The 9,213-nt window shown below is 45.2% G+C and overlaps 1 long non-coding RNA gene across 7 annotated transcripts; it reads left to right on the top strand.

The window, feature by feature from the left end:
* Positions 1-513: 513 nt before the first annotated feature.
* On the top strand, positions 514-4,131 carry LOC119316328. Of its 7 annotated transcripts, none has more exons than XR_005152880.1 (7): positions 514-915; positions 1,011-1,504; positions 1,588-2,008; positions 2,181-2,275; positions 2,360-2,443; positions 3,351-3,598; positions 3,704-4,131. It is a non-coding gene; the product is annotated as an uncharacterized LOC119316328 (long non-coding RNA). The 7 variants fall into 7 exon arrangements; XR_005152882.1 differs by having other exon boundaries at positions 519-915; positions 1,495-1,504; XR_005152876.1 differs by having other exon boundaries at positions 1,011-2,008.
* The last annotated feature ends 5,082 nt before the right edge of the window (positions 4,132-9,213 follow it).

A 9,213-nucleotide genomic window follows, 5' to 3' on the forward strand; every position in this document is an offset into this window, starting at 1 on the left:
CTAGAGTAGCTCCATGCAAAGCATTGTAGACATAGAAATTTTGCAAAATACATACGACTCTGAATGTGGCAGACCCGTTGACTAAATTTCTCTCACAAACAAAACATGATCACTCTTTGGGTGTTAATCACATAGGGATGTGAACTAGATTATCTATTCTAGTAAACCCTTTGGGTGTTAGTCACATGAAGATGTGAACTAATCACATAAAGATGTGAACTATTCATGTTAAATCACATGACGATGTGACCTAGATTATTGACTCTAGTGAAAATGGGAGACTGAAGAAAATATGCCCTAGAGGCAAAAATAAAGTTGTTATTTAAATTTCCTTATATCATGATAAATCTCTCCCTATTTTTAATAATGAAGCACAGATTGAGTCTCTGGGTTCACCGTCACGGCGTTTTTACACAAAGGTCTCTGTGCTTTTTTGAATTAACCCGCAGTCCGTTAAATAATATGGAAAAAACGTTTCGTATTTCTTGCTCACCCGTGCACGTGTTCGATAGAAAAAAATACCCATTCCCAATTCGTGCGGCCGCGCACCCCACCGATGGATCCGCCGCTCCCGCCCGCCGCCGGCACGCCATCATCCGCCGCGCCGTCCTCCCCGCACCCTGGCCTGTCTCCTCTCCGCCGCGCCCTCCTCCCCGCGTCGTCCGAGTCCTCCAGGCGCGGTTCGCCGAAGGCGAGGCCCAGGCCGCCGCGCTCCTGGCCCGCGCCGGCCGGTTCGAGCGCACGCCGCCGACCGCGACCAGCTGCTCATCACGCTCCTCTCCGCCGCGGGAAACGGCCGGGAGGAGGAGGACGCGCGGGAGGCGGGGCAGCGTCCGATCCGGCCGAGGCTTACAGCGACACGGACGCGGAGGCTCTGGCCGCGGTCGCTGCGCTCCCTCCGTTCACTACCTTCCCGTGAGCTTAGTTCCACCCTAGCCTCCGCCCCTTTCCTCTTTGTTTTTGAACTGATTCCCAACTGCTTGATCAATCCTGCTCCTCTGCTCCTGCAGGATGGCTTTCTCTGTTCAATTGCTTAATTTGGTTGTCTTGTCTTACCTGAACTGCAAGGGAACCAACATACATGGCATGATGGATGGAGATCAATAGATGTTTTTTTGTTCTGTTCACATGCTTTCTAATAGTTTCCATAGGATTATAGGCATGAGCTTTGAGCAATAGGCATAAATCTGTTGTAATCAATCAAAGGCAGTGAAAACGTTTACTAAAATCTTTAGATGTGGGGATCCTCTGAATTGCTTTGATTGAACGTCCAACGAGGATCTCATCTTATAGTAACTCTGAAACATTGTATTACACTTTTGCCTTCTGTACATACTGGATTGCATTGTTTAGGACATGACACAGCGCTGCAAGCAGCTCATGAGAGTAGTTTGCAAACGCAAATCATTGTATATGTCACTTATGCTTCTCTTAATAGAAAGTAGTACTATTTTGGAGAAGGGCATCTGGCTGACTTTCAATAAAACTCTTCAGGTTTTGTTTGGTGAGATTCTCTTTAGAAAACAAGATTTGTATTGGTGGTAGATCGACAGCAACTGACAGCATCTTCGTCATCCGCGGTGGCAGTGCCGTCCGCGCGGAATGCCTTCTGTGGCCGCGCCTCCGCCACCGACACCGCCACGCAGCCAATGATGTTGGCATGTGGTGAAAAAAGGGCCCAAGTGAAAGGTCGACCAAGCTGTAAAAATTCAGTGAGAGGAATTTTTGTGCTCACAGCTCACACCATGGCGTCCGTTGCCTCTGTTCTTACTTTATTATTTTGTTTTTCCCTTCGTCGATTTTTCATGTCGCCTGACAAGAACAAGAATTGCAAAGAAGAAGTGAAAAGAAAACACAGAACAAAGGATGAACGCCGGAGAGCACTACTATATAATTTCCCCCCAAAATATGATGGGCAGTGGTGTGCTTGTTTGCATTGATCGCATGGTGGCCAGCACTTCACCACACATCTGACGGCGACTGTTTTATCCAAGAGGTGGAGGATAAGGTATTCACCTCTAAAATCACACTTCTGTTTTCCTGTTTCCATCTGAAATATGGATTACCAATATACTACTCTCACTTGGATTTGCACATGAAAGCAGTATAAATACTTGCACCGAACTGTACGATTTGTTGAGCCAAATGTCGAGTCTGATATGGCATCTTTATGCTTTCAGAGAAGCGCATCTCTTAAATTCACAGTTTTGAACCTAAAGAGACACATCTAGAAAATGATTGCACGAGTGGTTCCAGTGTCATGTACGTCAACATGGTAAGCATGTCTTTTTTTTTCTGATTCTAAGTTAGTTGTAAAAGTATTCCATGCTACTATTTGTTGACCAGAATTGGCTACCAGGTTGGAGATTTGGGATCGGATGCTGCGCCAAGAGCGAGGGACCGAGGTGCTGAACTAACAGCAGGGGGGAGGGTGATTCTTTAGGTACCAACATGGCTGTCGACTAGAGAATTTAGTTAACCGTTTGCTTTACTTGAAGCTCCAAATTGTAGTTATTTTATTCGTTCACTAATTTGGTATAATCCTAATCTAGGAGGACTATGATTGTATGATATGAGATCCTGACATTTAGCAATAATAAAAGTCTGACACTGAATGGTTCTTTTCGGAAGTACAGTTGTAAGATCTATGATTCTAGCTTCGACCTTTAACTGGACAGTACTAATTGGACATATAATTGATTATTTATGCACAACAAGATATTCTGTTTGTTTTAGTTTTTCAATCAGATTCATCTAGCCCTTTGTTGACTTTCTAATTTTTCCACCCTCTACCTCTGAAACTCAGAAATCAGAGAAAGGTTATTGGCATATCCCTATCTCTGACGAAAATTTGCTAGCGAGGAAGAGGACCAGAATGTTTTTTCTATTGTTGGGGATATACATAATACATATAGATAAATTTGGACCATTTATAACAGAGATTTCTTGCCAAAAATATTAACTCTGTCCAGCAGTGGGCACTGTCAAGGTAATAACAGGAATTTGCTGAACCTAATTGAAAGAAAGAGGGATGGTAATCCGATTGAGAACATTCTCTAACTAAAATAGACTTACGAACAATCAACAATATCAAATAGTTTCAAATTAACAAATGTTGTTTGACTAAAATACCGATTTAAGAATTTGGCGAATCTATAATTCTCTACATAATCACTTGGTGCATTGTTAGACCACTTGGGGACAATATCATCAATTTCTTGCATACTGCAATAATGCAAGTTTAAAAAGCCAGTTTCTTGTGTTTCTTATTATCTCTGTGTTCAACTAACTGCCAAGAATCATATAAGGATGCATCTAATGAGGTAGATTTTGTTTATGCATTTTTTAAGTGTAGGGATGCTGTATCTGATTAACAAAACGTTGTTCAACCTTCTATGAGTCCACCTAGGGAGCTGCACAAATTTGGAACAACTTCCAGAACAGGCATCCAAGCATTTTGGTCTGCTACCAGTAAGCTGCCAGAGCAAGATAGCTGGGAGTCTGGGATGTCGAGTCGTCGAGCCGTCCAATGCCAAGTTCGCCGGCGGAAGGAGAACATCCGTCAAGCCGTCCGTCGCCTGAGGCGGCTACACCAGAGGTATGTCTCCTCTTGAAAGTTAATCGCCTGAGCTGTCCATCGCTTGAGCCGTCCATCGCCTGAGCCCCTGTTTCAGTTTATTTTTTTCGCCTCGCTGCTCAACAGGTCCGTGGGTTACTACTCCTTTGCTCTTGCTGGCGACCGGCCTCCAGAGTAGCACTTGCTTGAGATCTGATCTAGAACTGAATTGTGCCCTGCTTTGCTGTGGTCGTATGCTCTGTGTCCACCGATGAGTTTCAGATACAGAATAGGACCAAAATTGGAGTAGGTTCAGTCGCGCAAATGTTGTATCACTTTGTCATGGGTATTGTGCTGCTAAATTGCTTGTTGGATTGTTCAAACTAAAGTCATCCAGTCAGTTTGCTACAATGTTCATTTGTTTACTTCGGAAGTTCTTGGGCCTGATCACTTTCGAATTTGTCTATGGTTTGAGATTAATCTTTCCGAGATGTTAGAGAGTGGGTCCAAGGATGGATCTGCCCATCAGTGTGCAGAGGATCTTCTAATTCCTGCAGCTAATCTTGATTCATGGATATTGTGTTTGCTCTGTGGTGCACTATGTTTCAGTTTATTTTTTCTGAAAAATTGGCGCTACTTCTGATTGCTCACAATTTAAGTTTTGCTGATATACACTGGAGGCATTAAACCAACAACTTTCTCTGTTTTTTATGCGTGCTACTACAAATACAAGGACACATCTTACAAACACACGGCTTCCGCTGGCTTGGCTAGCTTTGTACGTCCACTTTGCGCTACAAGTCGCCTTTCTATGCTGTCTTACAATCTCGTAGTACAGACCGTGCTCCACCTGAGGTACGCCCGATCAACTACGGTTCTGTCGTTTTGAAGAAGGCATGAACTTTCCTTTGTGCCTGCAACCATAGGTTCCGTCACCATTACCTTGCGTGTATATGGACAGCTTGCACTCTTTAGGACTGATAGATGTGAAATTATTAGATCTTTGCATCAATTACAGGAACAACACAATGTAAGATATGCAAGTTTATCGAGAGGAATGCAAAGAAAAAAAGCACATGTATGGTTTATTTGGCATCACTAGCTTTTGTGTTTTCAGTGTACACCTTAGCCTATGTAAACTGCAAGTTGAATAAAGTGTGCTCTCTTTCTCTAGAATACTTTCTTTAATAAATGTAGAACATAAAAGCCTGATCTTAATAAGCGAGACCTCAAGCTGTTCTTTCAAGATAGATTCAGATCAAACCTTTTTAAAGTAAAGATCCCTCGGCCAGAGACTTAAGTTACTCCCGTGAGTACATACTAAGCTTTAGTAGAAAAACTTGTTGATTGGCTGGAATCAACGAAATTTCGATGCAACCAACTGCAACAAGTGGCAGCATGAACTATCTATGAGCAATATTTATAGGGTACTACTAGCAACCGCCAAGGAATCCGTCACAAAAACATGCCAGGCAGCTAGGCATGCGAGTGAGATGTGTGTCGGTAACATTGGATGTTTGTGTGTAAATGTAAATCAAGAAAAATGGTTCTTGGTATCTAGAGAAGAAATACACACACACACAGGAGAGAGTAATTCATAGTGGATATAAAAATACATATTAATGTTGTACGTGAGTTGACTCGACATGCTGCAAGATCTTCTGATTTGTTCTCTGAAGGTGACCTCAGAGTATAGCGTTGCATATTCCTGAGGCAATTGTGATTCTCTGTTTTGTTAGGACTAAGATGCTTGAACATGTAAGCAGTACACTATTGAGCAATAGAGATCTTTCTCATGCTGACTACATGCTGCCATTTGGGCCATACACATTTGAATCTGCTAACTATACTACTACTGCCACAACTAACCAAGGTTGGAGCATAAGAAAGAAAGGAGGGGTTGCCAATTTGAATGCTAAGGACAAGCTTCCATATAGCGGCTGCACGTCCACCAACCGCCATGGTTGGAGCCTGCGGGAGGAGGGGTGGGAGGGAACAGGGAGGAAGCAGGAGCCACCCAAGGTCCTGTTCATACAGCGGCGCAGGCGGAAGACATAACGTTGCGGCCACCGGAAGCGTTTTTCTTTCTACCCTTGTCTTCCGAGAACGAGGGGGACAAGGGAGGCGGTGGCGGCAGTGGGGAAGAAGAATGGGGAACGGGAAGAAAGATTGAGTTCGTGCGTGTTGTGTGTGCGTGTGTGTGTGAATAAAAGTATTTCAATGGGTCAAGCCCAAAAATCAGTTCAAAATAAATTACAAATGAAATATAATATTTCAAAAAATGTTCGTCACATAAAAATGAAAATTATCTCCAATTTCTTAAAAAACACCTTCTCAAAATTAAAAAATATTCATGTTTTTCTGTACAACAATAAATAAAATTGATTGAAAGACTATGCCATACACAATTACTGTTTCATCGAAGAGCTGAAATAGGTCATGTCGAACATTGTTAGGATACGTCCAAATTTCATGGTCCAAAAAGAAATACTCAGTGCATCCTTATTTCTGACGTTTGCAAAAATTGGATTTAGAAAGTGTTGCATAATGGCATGTGGAGCAAGTTATATTTAATATTCCGCCCGGTGCAACGCACGGACATTTGTACTAGTATTTATTATTCATGCTAGAATAATATTAACCGAAAACTTGATATATGTGTGAATACATAGACAAAACACCGTGTCCCTAGTAAGCCTCTACTAGACTAGCTCGTTAATCAAAGATGGTTAAGTCAAATCACCGGGCCCCACCTGTCCAGCAATAACTCGCTCTCAAATAACATAGCCCTACGTTTCCAGCAGCCTACTCCCTCATCTTCTTGCGCCTTTGTCGAACCGACTAGGCGAAACTGCCCCACCCTCAACTTTTAAATAGTACAGTATACTAATTTTGTATCCATGGATTGCGCTATGGAGCAAAGCCTCAAGAAAACGGCGTTACACATTTACGGAGTACAATATACATCACGCCCGTCGCGTTCGCGTTGCACCCCAGACGGTTGGTCGGTCTGGCATGCCGCTCTCCGACTGGAATGCGCATCATATTGCGTTTGCACACACATGTGGGACCGCAATTGAGAACTGACCATAGGCGCACTCCCCGACCCCACAAGTCGGGTGAGTGAATAGACGAGAGAGACGAGCGATAGTACTGTAGAAGTGTTGTACAAACGTTGGTGCCTGGACGATCCCTACAGACACGGAAGATCAGTTCGTCCATGCATGTGACCAGACTCCAGCAGACACGCCTGGATTGGCTATCATCTACTGTAATGCCCACGATGCGGCTATATCTCCCACGTGTCGGAGCACGACTTAGAGGCATAACCGCATTGTAGACAATGTCGCAAGAGGGGTAATCCTTACACATCCCATGTACTGAATAAGGAAAGAGGTACAAAGTTGGCTTACAATCGCCACGTCACACAATAGCATAAATATATCATTACAATCATCCAGATACAATCAAGGTCCGACTACGAAACCAAAATAAAGACAACCCCAAATGCATAATGTCCCCGATCGCCCCAACTGGGCTCCACTACTGATCGTCTGGAAAGGAAACGTAGTATCATCCTCAGTCCTCATCAAACTCCCACTTGAGCTCAGTCGTATCTCCTGGAACAGTATCATCGGTCCCTGCATCTGGTTTTGGAAGGAATCTGTGAGTCACAGGGACTCAGCAATCCCGCATCCTCGCGATCAAGACTATTTAAGCTTATAGGTAGGGTAAAAAGGTATGAGGTGGAGCTGCAACAAGCACTAGCATATATGGTGGCTAACATACACAAATGAGAGCGAGAAGAGAAAGGCGAAGCATGTTCGAGAAACTATGATCAAGAAGTGATCCTAGAAATACTTACGTTCAAGCATAACCCGAGACCGTGTTCTCTTCCCGGACTCCGCCGAAAAGAGACCATCACGGATTCACACACTGTTGATCCATTTTAATTAAGTTTAAGTTTCAGGTTTTCTACAACCGGACATTAACAAATTCCCATCTGCCCATAACCGCGGGCATGGCTTTTGAAAGTTCAAATCCCTGCAGGGGTGTCCCAACTTAGCCCGTCACAATCTCTCACGGTCAACGAAGGATATTCCTTCTCCCAGGATGGACCGATCAGACTCGGAATTCCGGTTACAAGACATCTCGACAATGGTAAAACAAGTCCAGCAAGACCACCCGTTGTGCCGACAAATCCCGATAGGAGCTGCACATATCTCGTTCTCAGGGTACACCGGATGAACACTACGTACAACTAAAACCAACCCTCAAGTTTCCCTGAGGTGGCGCTGCAAGTGGCTCTGTTTTGGACCAACACTTAGAGGAGCACTGGCCCAGGGGGTTTAAAATAAAGATGACCCTTGAGTCCGCGGAACCCAAGGGAAAAAGAGGCTAGGTGGCGAATGGTAAAACCAAGGTTGGGCCTTGCTGGAGGAGTTTTATTCAAGGCGATCTGTCAAGGGGTTCCCATTATAACCCAACCGTGTAAGGAACACAAAATCAAGAAACATAACACCAGTATGACGAAAACTAGGGCGGCAAGAGTGGAACAAAACACCAGGCATAAGGCCGAGCCTTCCACCCTTTACCAAGTGTATAGATGCATTAAAGTAAACAAGTTATAATAATGATATCCCAACAATAATCATGTTCCAACAAGGAACAAACTCCAATCTTCACCTGCAACTAGCAACGCTGTAAGAGGGGTTGAGCAAAGCGGTAACATAGCCAAACAATGGTTTGCTAGGACAAGGTGGGTTAGAGTGTAACACCCCGGATGTAACTTTCCCAATTTGTACTCCAACTCTTGCCGTTTCCGGCGTTAAGTTATATTTATTTCTCGGGTTCGGGTCTTTGTCTCCGTGTGTTGTTTTCATTTTCATGCATCTCATATCATGTCATCATGTGCATTGCATTTGCATACGTGTTCATCTCATGCATTCGAGCATTTTCCCCGTTGTCTGTTTTGCATTCTGGCGCTTCGTTCTCCTCCGGTGGCCATTTCTAGCTTTTTTTCGTGTGTGGGGATTAAACATTTCCATATTGGACCGAGACTTGCCAAGCGGCCTTGGTTTACTATCGGTAGACCGCCTGTCAAGTTTCGTATCATTTGGACTTCGTTTGATACTCCAACTGTTAACCGAGGGACCGAAAAGGCCTCGTGTGTGTTGCAGCCCAACACCCCTCAAATTTGGCGCAAAACCCACCAAACTCTGCTCCATGTCCTAGAGCGTTCGATCACGATCGCATGGCCGAAAACCGCACCTCATTTGGAGTCTCCTAGCTCCGTCTATGCCTATATATAGCCCCCTCCATTTTCGGATCTCTCCTCCCCCTCGAAACCCTACTTTAAAAAAAAACACCTCCCCGCACCGACGGACGTGTCCGCCCCCGGCCGGACAGCGTCCGCCGCCGCCCGCTCCCAACCGGGCATCGCCACGTGGCAGCGTGCCCACATCACCGCCGCCTCCCACCGACGCGGGCCCGCAGGCCCAGCGCCGGCCCGTCCGCCGCCCGACCGGGCCAGTTCCAGCCGCCGCTCGCGCCCGTCTTCTTCCCCGAGTTCGGCGTCCCGCGCCACCGCGGCCATCTTCAACTCCGGCAGCCGCCGCGCCTCCTCGCCCGGCGCCCGACGCCGCCCCGCGCAGCCG

The sequence above is a fragment of the Triticum dicoccoides genome, chromosome 6A (assembly GCF_002162155.2).
Source record: "Triticum dicoccoides isolate Atlit2015 ecotype Zavitan chromosome 6A, WEW_v2.0, whole genome shotgun sequence".
Taxonomy (NCBI): Eukaryota; Viridiplantae; Streptophyta; class Magnoliopsida; order Poales; family Poaceae; genus Triticum; species Triticum dicoccoides.